The sequence below is a fragment of the Ambystoma mexicanum genome, chromosome 6q, assembly GCF_040938575.1.
Source record: "Ambystoma mexicanum isolate Mex_15411 chromosome 6q, UKY_AmexF1_1, whole genome shotgun sequence".
Lineage (NCBI taxonomy): Eukaryota > Metazoa > Chordata > Amphibia > Caudata > Ambystomatidae > Ambystoma > Ambystoma mexicanum.
Window position 1 is genome coordinate 727,758,004 of NC_090937.1, and position 16,471 is coordinate 727,774,474.

A 16,471-nucleotide genomic window follows, 5' to 3' on the forward strand; every position below is an offset into this window, starting at 1 on the left:
TTCCTTATGCAACCTTAACCCGGCTACACAGGCCATGGCTACAGCACCGACCAGTACCATTGACTTTACTAGTCTCAAATTCTGAACAGCACCAGTACAAACCATCATATTGTGGACGTACTGGCCGGGGCAATTCGATTGCCCCGCGGTATGTTAGTCGAGGGGGCACGTCTCTATCCCCCCTGATCGAGTTTTGGCTGGTGGCAGTGGATACTACTTTTTATATTCGACCGCGAATATATCTCTATGGGATTTCCCATTGTTCGAGGCTACCAACTTTAATTATTTAATTCCTATAGCCTCGAACATACCGCCGGTTTATTTATTTAATATTAATTCTCCGGTTGGTATTTTTTGCCAGAAATCGGTTCTAAAATGGCATTTGTGTTCGCTTCTGTGACTCCAACCCAAGTTGAGCCCTTTGTTCCACTTTTTGGCGGGCTTCTCCACAGAAGCCCTCCAAAGTGGTGCCACTCTGTCTGGGGTACTTAGGAGGGGTGGAGGGGGATTTGATTTAGGCACCCTGGACTGAGTTACCTAGGCAACTCAAGTCGCACTCCGTCCTGATTGGCCCAAGTGGTGAGCCGGCCGGCTCACCACTTAGCATGTTTGAGTGACAGCTAGGCTGAGTGAATGGGGGTTTTCTGCATAAAAGCAGGGCTTTGGGCACTGGAACTTGAGAAGTCGCCACAGGACCTAAGAATCCGACGAGGGAGAAGCTGGGCCGACCTGCTACGACGACACCACCGGTGGAGCCCTGCTGAACCGTCTCACCACTTTTCCCAACGACAGAGGAGATCTCCAGCCCGGAGAGTCTTCTTCCTTCGACTGGTGGGGATAACCAGTCTGCTTCCTTTTTCGCTTCCTGGAGCATCTCGTGGCTGCCTTGCCTGTGCCAAGCACCCTGGCCACCGGGATACCACGTTTTACCACTACCGCGAATCAAAGGGTAGTACCTTTAACCGGAAAACTCCACGGCTGGTTTCTTCCCTGGCAGTGCAACGACCTTCATCTTTCCTCCACGTCGAGATCTTCTCTTCCTCTGGATGACGCCGCGACTTGCACCCGCTGCCAGGAACAACTGCCCCCGCTAGAGGATCCTTTCCACATACGGTACCGTGTTCCGTCTGGCTTCCCTTGCAACCGACTGTATGGGGTAGATTTAACCCCCGGCTTTCGAACCTGGGTTAGCCTGGGACACCCTGGCTAAACTTTTCTGAGCCTAACTAAAACCTTTCTGAACTCCCTGCAAGACTTTTTAAGCCTGTTGTCATTGTGTGATCTTGGGTGCATTTGTGCCCTGCCCTCTCCAAGAGTGGGCCCGGCCTATGGACTTTGGCTCACAAGTAACTTTTGACTTTCCTGCCTTGCTTAAGAGTTCCTAAGTATTAGTGTGGTGTATTTTCCTACATTCTGCCTTTTTCCCTCCCTTTTTCGTTAACTTATTGGAGTGCCATCTATAGTTAAGCGCTCACCTCTGTCTGGAAATAAGTGGTGTTAACTAAGACTTGTCTGATAAGGAATAAGGGATGTATATATAATAATAGTAACTGTGTTGAGAGTGATTTACAATAATAGTGCTGGAGTGTTTCAATCAGTGTGTTTTAAATAAATAATGATATACCTTGATACCAAAGCTCTGGTCAGTGTTTGCTTGTGCTATTGTGTCTGAGTGCCTATTGTGTATACTTTGCATACTGCCTAACTCTTCTTGAGGGAAGTCTGACTGCTCAGTCACAGCTACCAGGTAAATCTGGGTGGTACAGACTACTACCAAGTGGGTTTACTGCCAACACCTGTTGTCCTAAATCTTTTGCAGTGGTCCCCAAGGGAACTGCACAGGTTTCTGCCTAACATAGATCTCCTCAAACAACTCAAACCCTCTCTTTGTAAAGGGGACATCTGCCCTCCTAAGATTGTAAAAGACTGCGCCAAGGAACTTGCCCCTATCCTCGCAGCATTCATCAATGCCTCCTTCAAGTCTGGCATTGTCCCGAACAGCCTCAAAGAAGGATAGGTGCGCCCTCTTCTAAAAAAAAGTCTCTAGATCCTTCTCATCCAAACAACTATAGACCTATAACTACTGTGCCTTTCTTTGTTAAACTTCTGGACAAAGCAGCCCACATGCAAATCCAACACTACCTTGAGACGAACGCAGTCCTCGGAAAAAGATAGTCTGGTTTTCGCAAAGGGCATGGTACAGAAACTGCATTACTGGACCTAAAAAATCAAATCACCCAAATCATAGATAAAGGTAAACCAGCCCTCCTTCGCCTATTAGACCTATCAGCCATGTTCGACCTCGTCGACCACAACATTCTCACCACTCACCTTAGCCAAGCAGCCCAATTTTCCAAACAAGCAACGTCCTGGATTACATCCTTCCTTGAAGGAAGAGTGATGAAAGTGTTCCTGGACATAGCTAATGCAGCACCCACCAGAGTTCACTGTGAAGTACCACAGGGTTTGTGTACAGCACCCACTCTCTATAATCTTTTTACAAAACCTCTCTTTAACAAACTAGATGCACATGGGATCGCATATACCAACTATGCAGACGATACCCAAGTACTTCGGGCTCTTAAGACACCGATGCCACGGCTCTGAACTTAACCTACACCACAATCCAGGTCTATGCCCCAATGGAGACAAGACCAAGATTCTCATCTTAGGCCAAAAAACAACATTGACAAACTTAAAGGACACCTACTCCAGCTTTAACATAGACAATACCATCATCCCCGTCCTACAGTCTGTCAAGACTCTCGGTGTCCACCTCGACACCACGCTTTCTATGAATAAGCAAGTCAACCCCATAGCCTCAGCCTCTGCCTTAAGCATCAAACTCTTAAACGCCATCAAACCCTTCCTAACCAAGCCAAACTGTCTATCGATCGCCAGGGCCACTATAGGCGCGAAGCTAGACTATTGCAACTCACTCCTTGCAGGCACGTTCAGAAATAACTTGAATAAGTTACAGACCACACAAAACAATGCACTCAGGGCAGCCCTAGGTATCCCTAGAAGGGACCTTATCACCCAAGCAAGACAAGCAGCACATTGGCTCCCAGTCAAGGACCGCATTACATTTAAAATTCTCACCACAGCCCACAAATGCATAAACAATACAGCCCTGGCCTATCTCGCTGAAACTCTCACGAAAGCCACATCAGTTAGACCCATCAGATCCCTCTATTCTAACCAACTCACCATCCCACGCATCAACAAAGAGAAGGCTGGAGGGATAGGCTTCCCCTATTTAGCCCCCAAGCTATGGAACGCCCTCCCCACTTCCCTTCGAGCAGAAACCTCGCTACTCACCTTTCGGAAGAATCTGAAAACCTCTCTATTCAATTAACTCACCACCTTCCACTGTAACTAGCGCCGCTGTAACAAGCGCGAAACCTGACCATGGATATGTAACTTAGCAACAGCTCATGTAACAAATTGCTAAATGGTCGTCATGTTATGTAACTAAGCTAATCTTGCATGTAACAAGTGCCACGTTGCTTACGGGCTGTTGTGCGCTCTATAAATGTGAATAAATAAATAATAATAAATAACCTGTGTTTTCTTCTTCTTCTCCTCACAGGCCGCTGTGGTGCTGCGAGTGAATGAGAGCGCGATGAAAAACAGGCCCCCGGAATCTGTTAAGGTAGTATAGCGCTGTGCGGTTGTTTAATATTGAAAGCGAACCTGAATATGTCTCTTTTCCTTTGCAGATGTTGCTGTGGTGCTCCGGATGGAAGTGTGGCGTAGCGCGATGGAATTCAGGTAAGACTGATGGAATTCGATGTTTTGGAAGCGCCCGTTCTAATATTGTTTTTCTCTTTCTCGTTATTGCAGGTCGAAATGTTTGAACAGCAGCTGTGGTAGCGGTTCGCCGGAAGTCCTTAAGCTAGTAATCACAGGTGAGTGATGTTTTTTCTGCTCTCGGTTTCCACAGATTGCAGCCCAGTTGAGATGTTGAGTGCTGGATGGTGTTTTCTCAGGTAAAACGGAATAATCTTGTTCTTGCAGGATCACAGGAAGATGCTGAAGACCAGGAGCTGGACACGGCGGGCGTCACGCTGCTGGTTGCAGAATAACACAAAGCATGTTCTGCAGTCAGGGTGTGGTTTATATAGCCCAGGTAAAGTAGTACCAGGGAAAATAGTTCCAGGCCTGCCACACCCAAAACACTAGACCGCATGGCTTGGTTCTTAGAACTAGACTGTGTGGGTGCTTCCATGTTGGATTTAAAGGCCCATGTACATAATGTACATAAATGGGACCTAGTTTGAACAGCCCTTCCTTCCTACACATGAGCCTGGGGCCAAAGGCTCCAGGACTGGCTCCAGGAGCCCTTTTGCAGTGGTTTTAAGGCCCTCAGGGTTCTGGTGGGAGCCTGCTTGTGGCACAACTTTTGCTCCCTCACAGTGGTCATGACAGTAGGCTGGGCGCCCTCAGCTTTGGAGCCGGTAGTCGTCTTGGATCGTGCTTCGAACAGACTCCTGGAGGTAGAACAAGACAATCCTTCACCCACTGGGGCAGGAGAGGATGACAAACTGGATCATCCCTCCATGAACTGCCCAGAAGAGCCCCTGGGTCCCTCAGCTTGGGAGCCGGTAGCCCTAACGGCCTTGGGTCTGCCAGAACCAGAATCTCCAAGGTCTCCTTCCCAGTGGAAACCCCCAGGAAGGAGTCTCTGTGCTGAGGAGCCTTGCTAAACAAAGGGCCTACCTTGTCTTGACGTGGGGTCCTGGAGACAACATTTTTAAGATGTCCTGTAAGAGCAGAATGTAAGATCTCCCTCCAGCAGGAAAGACAATTCTTCAAGGTCCGGTGACCGAGAATGCTGCAAGCCGCACACCCCAGTGGTGGTGGGCCACAGGCACTCAAAACAGAGCGCATGGAGGTCCGAGGTCAGGAATGAGCGAGCACAGGATGCGCATCTCGTGAAGGCCCCTGCAGCCGATATGCGCTGGGGGAGGCAAGGTACGGAAGGGAGGTGAAGAAGATTTTTAAAAAACAAAGAACTGGGGGGCGCTGTTGCGCACGGCAAACATGGCTGCCTGATTCGAGCGCTCCAGCCCGAGAATCATCCGTTATATGAAAAAAAACCTGATTCGGAGCACGCTGCGGGATACCGACCACACCGAGACGTGCCGTGGGTGTTGAAGCACCCATATGAGAAATCCTGAAGGGATAGGTGCCTGGGCTGAGGAGTTACGAGACCTGGTGTTCACAGCGGGGAGGAGCGGTGGAGCGCGCCGATCCCCGGAACCAGGACATTGCGGCGCTGAGCCGCTGACGCTCCATCTGCTGGGGGCATAGAGAGGAAGGCCTACAAGGAGGTAGCGAGCACGGACCAAGACTGCGTCGGCCCGCCCCGAGCTGGTCGGCCTATACTCCCTTGCTTGGATATTCGAGAACGATCCGAACACAGTGGGGCCGGATCGGCGCTACAGAGGCTCAAAAAGAACCACTCCCCATACGCCGCCTGCCCGAGGTGACGTGACCGAGCGCTGGAGAGGTGAAGACCCGAGGGCCAGCGGTTACGAAGGTAGACACAAGGCCCTTCAAAATCCGAAAACGATCCGGACACAGAGGGACAGGGTCGGCGCTGCAGTTGCTGGGGGAGGACTGTTCCCGGTGCGCCGCCTGGCCGAGAGCTGGAGAGGTGAAGCCCCCCCGCGCTTGAGGGACCCATGGCTGCAGAGGCAAGATAGACGCATGTACTGGACATGGCGGAGGGCCGTGACTGAGGTGCGGTGGCCCGACGATACAGAGTAGTAGGTAATAACTTCATATTCCTACGGCCCCAAACTACGGCGAAGAACAATATCCCCTCAGTTTGGCCGGAACAGACCGCCAAGAGACTCCAAGGCCATGGGAAACACGAGGAAGCAAGACAAGATGGCGGAGGGAGCGAGCTCCAAAAAGAAAGGACCGATGGACTCATACACTAGCTGCCAGGCGGGAAGCAGTGAACTTGAACCACCATTGACGGCTAGCCCTGTGCCCAGTGTAGAGGGAGAGGACAAGGTTGAGTACTTGACTAACATAGTCCAAAACGGTTTCCTATTGCTGAATATGAAGCTGGATGACATCGTAACGACCATTGGCACATTGAAGACTAGAGCTGACAAACATGACCAGAGACTAACGGAGGCGGAGAACAGAATTGGTACTACCGAGGACACGGTTGCTCGTCATGACCAGGAAATTGCCCAGCTAAAAGACAGCTTGAACAAATTACAAAACAAGTGCGAAGACCTGGAATCGCGCTCGAGAAGAAATAACGTGCGCATCGTTGGTGTCCCAGAGTCATTTGGTAGAGACAAAATGGAAATACGGGTGGAAGCCCTCTTCAAAACCCTGTTTGGAGTGGACTCCTTTTCAGAACACTTCCTGATTGAGCGTGCACATCGAACGCTGGCTCCGGTACCGAAGCCTGGGGAACCGCCCCGCACAATTATCGCAAGAATGCTCAACTACAGGGACAGAGATACGGTCCTTCGGAAGGCAAGAGAACTTGGCACGCTGCAGTATGAGGACAGTCGCATACACATCTACCCGGACTTTGCCACTGGGGTTCAGGCCAGCCGAAGATCGTATGAGCCAGTCAAAAAACTTCTGAGAGCGCAGCAGGTCCCGTATGCACTGATATTCCCGGCTAAATTGAGAATCCAATATGGAGGAAGGGCGCACTTCTTTGAAAATCCTGCTGCAGCCCAAGCCTATGTGGAAACCACTATTCCGCTGCCCCCGCGGGGCCGAGGACCGGATCAGAATGGAAGACGCCCGCCTGCAGTGGAGGACTGAATCTTGGCTGAATAGCCCGGCAAATGCAAGTAATATTTGAGGTTTCGGAGGTGGTCGGCCCCGTGGGGGCTCCAAGTAATCTACACCGGGTCGTGAGCCCGGCCGGGTGGCCTCGTGACTGCAACCAAGCACCCTCAGGAATGTTCTTAACGGTTACTGGGGTTCATCGTCAAGTTGGGGTGGATGATGTGGGTGGAGGGGGGATAGGGGATGTGGGGATGTTTTTCGGTATCGCGACCACCTAGACGAGTTTGTGCCTGGTGGGAAAGTTTGTATTGATGGATGTTGTAGGTTAATTGAAATATGGTCTCGCAGACAATGCCGCTATTCAAAGGCTGGTTACTGGGTTACACAAGGTGACTTCTGTACAAGTACGATGGATGCACACACCAAATGGGAGACGGACTACGGATAAGATTAATGTCATGGAACGTCTGAGGCCTTAATAATCCAATGAAAGTTAGGAAGGTCAGTAATTATGTTAATAGGCATGGGCCTCAAATCTTAATGTTGCAAGAAACACATACACAGGGCCTGGTCAATGAGAGAATACTGGCCAAATGGGGCAAATTGCGCTATTACACGGACTATTCATCACAGTCTAGGGGGGTTTGCACCCTTATACATAGCTCGTTGGGCTTTATAACCAAGGGACACCGGGTGGATCCGGTGGGAAGGTATGTAATGGTGTGGGGGGGGAACTAGCGGGGAAGCATATAACCTTGTTAAACACCTATGGACCCAATCTAGACGACCCTGATTTTTATTTACAAATGCTCGATTTGCTCGCCAAATATGATGCAACCACTGTTCTTTGGGGTGGGGACTTCAATGTTGTATTAGACCAGGCCTTGGATAGATGCGTCAAGGTAACTAGACCACCTCCTCGGGCGGCACTAACTTTGAAGCAGATAATTTCGCAACTGTCCCTACAGGACGCCTGGAGGGTGCTCCATCCGGTCGATAGGCGGTTTACATTTTATTCTTCTGTACACAACAGTGAGTCGCGCATAGATTATTGGTTTGTATCCTCAAATTTAGCACACGCCCTACAAAACTGCGAAATCCTTCCTCGCACACTATCGGATCAATCCCCGGTGGTGCTGGAGATCACTTTGAAAGATGCCCCTAGACCAACAAGGAGATGGAGAATGCCTAGAGACATATTGAAAGACCCAAATGTAGTTGAAACTCTGCATATTGAAATTGCCAATTTTTTCACGGACAACGTTGGGTCTGTAGATCACATATCATCAGTGTGGGAGGCTTTTAAAGTCTGGGTCAGGGGGGCACTGCTGTCCAAGACTGCTGGTCTGCTGAAGGGAGTACGCTGTGAATTGGAAAGGGTAGAGAGGAACCTGAATACATTGGAGGAAACCTATGGCCACACACATAGTGGGGACACTCTGGCGGAAATCCACAAGTCCCTTAGAGATTTTGACCAGCTGGCAGCTAGGGAAGTGCAATATATAGCAGCCCCTACCCAGGCTCACAGATACGGGGAGGGTAACAAGGCAGGGAAAATGCTGGCCAACCTGGTAAAACATGAGAAACAAATTACCCCGATCGCTATGATCCAAACGGCACAAAATGAGATAATAACGAGCGAACAGGGTATAAATGACGAATTTGTTAAATTCTACAAAAATCTGTATACGAACAAGGATAGGAAATCCCCTGCTGAGACTAAAAACTACCTAGCTATGTTGAATCTCCCTAAACTCCCAAAGGAAAGCAGATTGCTGCTGGAACAACCTGTCACGGCAGAGGAGCTCACAGAGGCAATTAAAGAGCTCAGATCTGGCAAGGCACCGGGCTCGGATGGTCTGGGGGCTGAATTTTACAAAGAATTTCGGGAGGAACTGGTCCCCGTGCTGTTAGAGGTGTGGGAAGAGGCCCTGGGAAAACAAATATTGCCCCCGACAATGCGAGAAGCTATAATCACAGTATTGCCTAAACCCCGACGCCCGCCACAGGATACGTCTTCCTGATAAATGTAGATGCAAAATCTTTGCGAAGGTGCTAGCAAATCGCGTATTACCCTTAATGCCCATGCTGGTTCACCCGGACCAAAGTGGGTTCATTCCCCAAAGGTCCACTGCCTTGAATCTGCACAGGCTGTTAGGCATAATGTCACAAATAAATCTGAATAAACAAGCAGTAGCGGTGTCCCTAGACGCCGAGAAAGCGTTTGATTCAGTTTCGTGGGAGTACCTCTTCCTGGTGAGTCGTTTGGGATGGGCCCCTATTTCATTAAATTTGTTAGAGTGCTATACACTGCCCCGGGTGCAAGGGTGTGCACGAATAGAATTATATCCGACCTGTTTGAGTTGGGCAGAGGCACCAGACAGGGGTGCCCTTTTTCCCCCTATCCTTTTTGCCTTAACAATAGAACCCATGGCAGCAGCGGTGCGGTTGCGGCATGTAAACAAAGGTATAATGCTGAAAGGAGCCACCCAGGTAATATCATTGTATGCGGACAATACACTATTGTATGTACGCGAGCCAGACAAAAACATAGCCCACATCATGGCAGACATTAGTGAATTCGCAAAATACTCTGGATATACGGTGAACAATACTAAGTCAGAAATGTTCCCGCTCACCCGCTCTACAAATCGCCCTGCCCAGACATGCAGCCTTAAGTGGTCGGAGCGACACATCAGATACCTGGGAGTACTGGTTTCAAACAGCAGGCAGACCCTATACTCTGATAACCATGACCAGGCGCTACAAATACTCAGTACCAAGATACAGGTCTGGGGGCATCTCCCAATCTCATTACACGGTAGAATCGCCATTCTCAAAATGATTGTACTCCCCAAGCTACTATACTTATTTGTAAATATTCCTATATGATATGATATATGATATGATATGGCATTTGTGACGCGCCTATACACAGGTGTTTCAAGGCGCGACGAGGCAGGGAGGGGAGGAACAAGGGGAGACAGACAACGATCCTACTAGGCCAGGTGTCATTCAGATCGCGCAAGTGCAGGGGTGGGGGAGGGGGAAAAGTGCAAGGGGAAGGGGAGGGGGGAAGTGCAGTACAAGGTAAGTGGCGTAAAGTAATAAATAGATAGGGCCAGCTGGTGGCAAGTGCAAGGTAAGTGCAGAACAAGTGCTGGGAAAGGGGGGGGGGGGCTGTAGAGATACAGAGACAGTCCCGCAGTGCAGAGGGGTTCCAGTGCATCAGTGCAAGTGGAGAGTGGCTGGGCCCAGGACCGAGGCCGTTAAGAGTGGTCCAGTTGCAGAATCAGTGCAGTTTCAGTGAAGGGTATTAGCTGTTCAGCAGGGGAGAGGGAGAGAGAAAGCAGAAGCAAAGAGGAAGGTTTTGAGGTGCTTCCGGAACCGGAGATGGTTCTCCTCAAGTTTCAGGGAGGCAGGAAGGCTGTTCCAGAGGGGGAGGCCCCTGCCGCGGAGAGAGATCAGGAAAGGAATTCAGGAAAGGAATTCTTCTCCAGATTGCGATCCATGGTAGTGTCATTTCTGTGGAACGGCAAGGTGGCCAGGATATGCTGGGAAAAGTTGACAGAACCGTACGAAACAGGGGGAATAGCAGCACCAGATTTTGAGCTCTACTGCACGGTGGCTCAAGCACAGTTTGCGAAACACTGGTACGATGAAGAGGACAACTCACCCCACACGTGGATAGAGGAATACACCACTGTACCCACAAACATAAGATCCAATATATTTGACACGAGACACAGGGATTCCTGTGATTTTGACCCTGTGAGCTGCACCGTAAGGGCCTGGGGGGCTATATATAAAAAGTTGAAAATAGAACTTCCATACACCCTGAAATTCTGCTATGGAAATACTCAAATGTTCCCCCTACATTCGATACCAGTATACAGGAGGCCTGGGACCCCGATATGGAGATGAGAGTGGGAGACATGTTCATAGATGGGAAGTTCATAACCCTTGCAGTATTCACTAGGGGTGTGGGAGGAGGTCCGCTCCGTAAATTGCAATACTACTGGATGAGATCCACATATCAAGCGCGGTGGCCATCCTTCCCTGATGAACCTCCCTCCCACCCATGCATACAATTAGTTACAACCCGAGGAGGACTGGGAATCTCTAAATTATATAAAACAATCCAAACCCACACCCCCACGTCCAATCGAGTGAAAGAGAAATGGGAAGTGGATATGAGAATGCAGATACCTGAAGACAAATGGGAAAGATATTGTGCACTTACAAAAAGGGTGTCCCTCAAAGCGGGATTTCGCCAAAAATACAGTTTAAAACCTTAATAGATTGCACTACACCCCTGCCAAAATCGCTAAATGTACACCTGATGATCCAGGCAACTGCCCCAAATGCGGGACCCCCCAGGCGGGATCCTATCATATGTATTGGGAATGCCCGATCGTGGCAAGATTTTGGGAGAAGGTTGCAACCATGTTGACAGACATCACGCAGATTTCCCCATGTCTGACCCCACAAAAATACTTGTTTGGGGATATTGGGAAATGCTCTGAAAAAGTTAGAAGACTGTTCAATGTATCATGTATTATTGCCAAGAAATGTGTATTACAAGTATGGAAAAGCCCAAACCCCCCACCATGAACACTTATTTACGTGAACTTATATCAATGAATGTGAGGAACAATACGTGCTAACTTTACCAAGCACGAGCCGACCTAAAGACATTTGGGGCCCTTTCAGGGCGTACCTATGCGATATGCTCTCGGACAATGAAACAACTATGTAAGCTGTAGATTCTTAAACGTCTGGTTGAAATATTGTTATATGAAGGACCATATATTGCGTTAATTGAATGCTGCTGTAACTGTTGAGACCATCAATAAAGAAATGTTTAAAAAAAAAAACAAAGAACTGGTAGCACGCAAAAGTTGAAAACGTCTCTGCGCCTAGCTGCCAGGTCCAACACCGTCCATGCGGAAAAAGGGACTGAGGTGAGGCGCCCTGGGGTGGGGTATTAGGGGCTGTACTAAATTTAAAGGGGAAGTAATATTTTTCACTGCCAAAGCTTGCATACCATCCCCATGTCGGGGGATGCCCTCAAAGGATGGAGGAAAGGGTACGGGCGTATTGGTAAAACTAGCGCATGACTACAGGGTTTGTATCTTTTCTCAAACTTAACCATTTCAATGGGGCATGATCAATGACTAACTTGAATTTTCTTCCCGTCATATAGTATTTCAAATAGGTTATTGCCCATTTGATGGCAAGGGCTTCCAACTCTAAAGTGGCATCATTATTTTCCAGATCAAACTGTTTTCGACTTATATAGAGGATTGGATGTTCTATCCCTTCATGTAATTGGGTTACACTGCTCCTAAGCCAATGTGGGAAGTGTCTGTTTGCAAAATAAAGGGTTGATTGCAGTCAGCTACTTTCAAAACAGGTTTGCTACGCAATATCGGTTTCAATTTACCAAAACACGTTTTATCCTCCGTTAACCACTGTAGTCTGAGAGGCTTCATTCTTAAGTTTATCAGTAAGAGGACCATCAATGGCAGACAACTTTGGAATAAACCTTCGATAGTAGCCAAAAAGATCCAAAAAGGCATGTAACTCCTTATTTTGTTTTAGGAGGGGAAGTTCTCATTGTGGCTTCCACTTTATCCTGCAGGGGTTGTACTAATTCATTCCCAACAAAGAAACTCATGTATATTACCACTGATTTAGCCAGGTGAAATTTATTTGGGTTAGCGATTAATCTTGCTTTTCACAAAGCTATAGTGACTTGATACAAATGGAACATGTGCACAGCCAGGTTTTGCTATACATAATGATGCCATCAATATAAACCCCACAGAAACATTATAAAGATCTTAAAATGTGATCCAATCAATCTCTGGAAAGTAGAAGGGGCTCCATGTAAGCCAAAAGGCACTACTTTAAATTATTGAAATAACCCAAGAGGAGTAGAAAATGCAGTCCTCGGTTCATCAGCTGGATTAACAGGTACCTGCCAATACCCTTTTGTGAGATCAACGGTGGAAAGGTATTTGTTATCACCTAATGTAATTAATCAGATCATCAATTTTGGCCATCGGATAGCTATGGAATTGGGACACCTCATTTACATTTTGGAAATCTATACAGAACATACACAAGTTATTTGGTTTGGCTACTAGGACAATCAGGGAGGCTCTTGGACTTTGTGATAGTTCAATTACATTGGCTTTTAACATAGATTCCACTTCCCCTTGAATGGTTTGTTTTCTTCTGTCAGGAATTCTGTAAGGTTTTTGATGCACAACCTTTCCTGGAGGAGTATGTATATAATGGTATACTTCCTTCACTCTGCTTGGTTCTGGTCTAAACACATCAGGAAACTGCTGTATTAAAATCCAATAAATCCTGATTTTGAGGTAATTCAGGGGAGATTTATTGGTTTTCCAGATTTTCTTCTGAGAATAGACTGGTTAGCATGATGAAAGCATCTTTATACATAGGTTCTTTCCATTCTTTAAGTAGGTTAATATGATATATAAGTGTTTTAAATTTTCCTGCCGGGCTGTGATATTTTATAACGATAAGGACCCATCGGTTCAAGTACTTCAAGTGTAACATCTTATAATCAGATGAGGGAAAAAGGACTAATATTTTTTACCCTATGTAGAAAGATCTCATCAATGCTTTCCGGTCATAACATTCTTTTTGTTGTTCTTGTGCTTTTACCATATTTAAGTGAACTATTTTCCTTACAGGTGACATCTCTTCTTTCAGTTTTTGAGCAGTCTGGGATAAAGGAATAGTGGCTCTATCCCTTTTTTTTTCCAAGTCTCCCTTAACATAACTAGCACATGACCAGATTCCCTTCCATACAACAATTCAAAGGCAGATATTCCTGTGGATGACCGAGGAGTTTTATGGATGGCAAACAATGCCCAAGGTATCATAACATCCCAGTTCTTCCCATCTGCTTCAACTAATTTCGTCAGAATATGCTTTAGAATTTGCTCACCAAAAATACACGGCCAAATGTTGGGATGGCTCCTTTACGCTGACGACCTGGTGCTACTAGACAGAACCCCAAAGGGACCTGCAGAAGAAGCTCGATATCCTTCAGAGTTACGTAGACCAAAACGACTTACGAATCAACCCCAACAAATCCGAAATATTAGTGCTGGAAAAGAGAAGTGCACAGAAAACAAAAGCCTTGAGAAGGTCCATAAATGAGCACTGTCTCCAAGAAACACCATCAATCAAATACCTGGGGTCGATGATTAGCGCAAGTGTGAATGAAAGCACATGGAAAGACCACTTGGAGCGGAAACTAAAGCAATTGACATCTCAAGCCATGATAATCGGTTGGAAGTATGGAACATTTTATCTTGCTCCAATTGTGCAATTTTACAACCAGACGGTAACCCCAGCAATTACATATGCAGCAGAAGCATACCTTAGGTTACCATGAAAGACTTGGGACTGGCTTGAAGGAAAATGTTGGTGAACTGCTCTACACCTACCGAATGCAGTGCCCATAACCATTATCCGACATGAGATTGGGCTCCTTTCCATCTATGCAAAAGTAAAATGGAAACCTATATTACTCTTCAGTAAAACGCAAACATTGGATTGCCCGATTCAATTTGAAAAGCCTATCATTAAGACTGAATACTTCGGCAGATTGGACACTGAATCTGTGGAAGAAATCCTGTCTCGCCCTACTGTCTGAGCTGGGTGTCACGGTTGAGATTCTATATCGTAACCCGTCATACGTGAAACAAATCCTGTGGGTAGATGACTGTAGAATCACAGAAATGGAAAGATCAGGCTTCATGATTCACTCACTTTCAAAAACTATAACGGGCTTCTTCAATGTGGTTCCACCCTACTTGACTAAATTTCCGAACCCTAAACACTGAGACTTGTTCTTAAGATTCCGACTGAACATCCTACACAAAAGAATGACATTATGTAGATAAGGAATTAGTTCCAACACAAACTGTAGACTATGTGATGGAGAAATAGAGTCTTTGAAACACCTCACTCTCTTCTGCCCGGAACTGCAACACCTGAGAAGTGTATACTTGCATGGCCACATGTACCCCAAATTTGAAATGGATGCTGAGAGATTGTGGGAATCCCTATATATTGGAGGAAATGTCAAGTGGCTGTAAGCACTGGTAAATACTTGGAAATTGTTTAAAAAAAATAATCGGCAATATAGGATATGGTAGAAAGAAGATGCTTTGTAATGTGATTGGCAAAAAGTGTGTAATTAACTACATGAGTTTGATTGAACCTTTCAACTAATCTATCAGTCTGGGGGTGATAAATTGAGGTTCTGAGTGTCTTAATTTGAAGAATCTAATCGGACATCACTTTACTCATGAAAGTGGAACCTTGATCAGTTAGACAGTTAGAATCTCTTTTGGAAAACCAGTTAGAGAAAAAAATGCTAATAAATGTTTCAAGATTTACTGATAGGTATTATTCCTTAAAGGAAAAGTCTCAGGATATTTGGTAGCATAATCCAAAATAACCAGGATATTTGTATTACCTAATTTATAGGTTTCCAAGAGTCCAACTATATCCATGTCAATTCAGGAAATAGGAACATCAATTATAGGCCAATGTTGTAAAGGGGCAGGAGGAGGTATTTTTGTACTGGTCATTCAAAAAAGTTCACAAGTGTTTATAAACCATTTAATATCAGCATAGATACACAGCCAATAAAACCTATTCACAATTTGGGATTGGGTCTTACTGAATCCCAAATGTCCCCTCTGTCAAATGAGCATGGTCCATCTCTAGTACAATGTCTTTATGACTTCTTAGTATCACAATTTGAGTTTGGGGTTTGTCACATGGATCTACATCTCCCCTATAGAGTAACCCATTTCTGGGGGCGGGGGCAAGGGAGGAAATGGTCCTCCTTCCTCATTGGTTATTTGCTTAAAAGCTTTTGCGAGCAAATGATTATTATGATGAGCAAAAGTTAAGTCTGGCATCATTTCTTCCTCTTTAACTATTTTTGTGGGAGGTTTGTGTTCAAGATCTGCCTCCCCAAATCGTTACATTCCTCTTTCCGTTGTCCTAGAGTTCTTAGTTTCCTTAACCTTTGGGAACAGAGCACATTCTAAAATACTGTGTGCTTCTTTACCCAGCTTTAATTTGGTAAGCCTTTTTCCCATTATTTTGTATTAAGACTTTAATGACTCCTCTATAGTCTGGGTCAATCAACCCTGCCAATACGTCTAGGCCATATGGTCAGGCCAGACATATAGGTAAGGCGAATACAAGTACCCTTAGGGGGGATAAGCATTTACATCTGAGGGGATCAAAACTCTTTCCCCTGGATGTGCTAATTCTCCCCTACTACTAAAAAATTTCAAGCTATTGTTGGATTAGAAGTTCTCTTATTAAGCTTTCAAATTGTAGGGTTTCCCAATTTGTATCAATTGAGTCTGATCCCACTCCGACGCCATATATGAGGGATCAGCAATGCGAGGTGGACAACTGCTTGTAGTTTTCTCAAGATTAGACATTTTATTAATGAAAATGTTTGCAAATAAAGCCTTCCTTGCCCTACCCTATCATGGAATTCCCTACCTAGTCTTAAGGCTCAGAGAACAACTCCTACCATAGGTAAACTGGCCTCCACTATAAACAATAAAATATTGAAAGAATAATAAAGGAAAATATGATAATGAACACAAATTGAACAGTA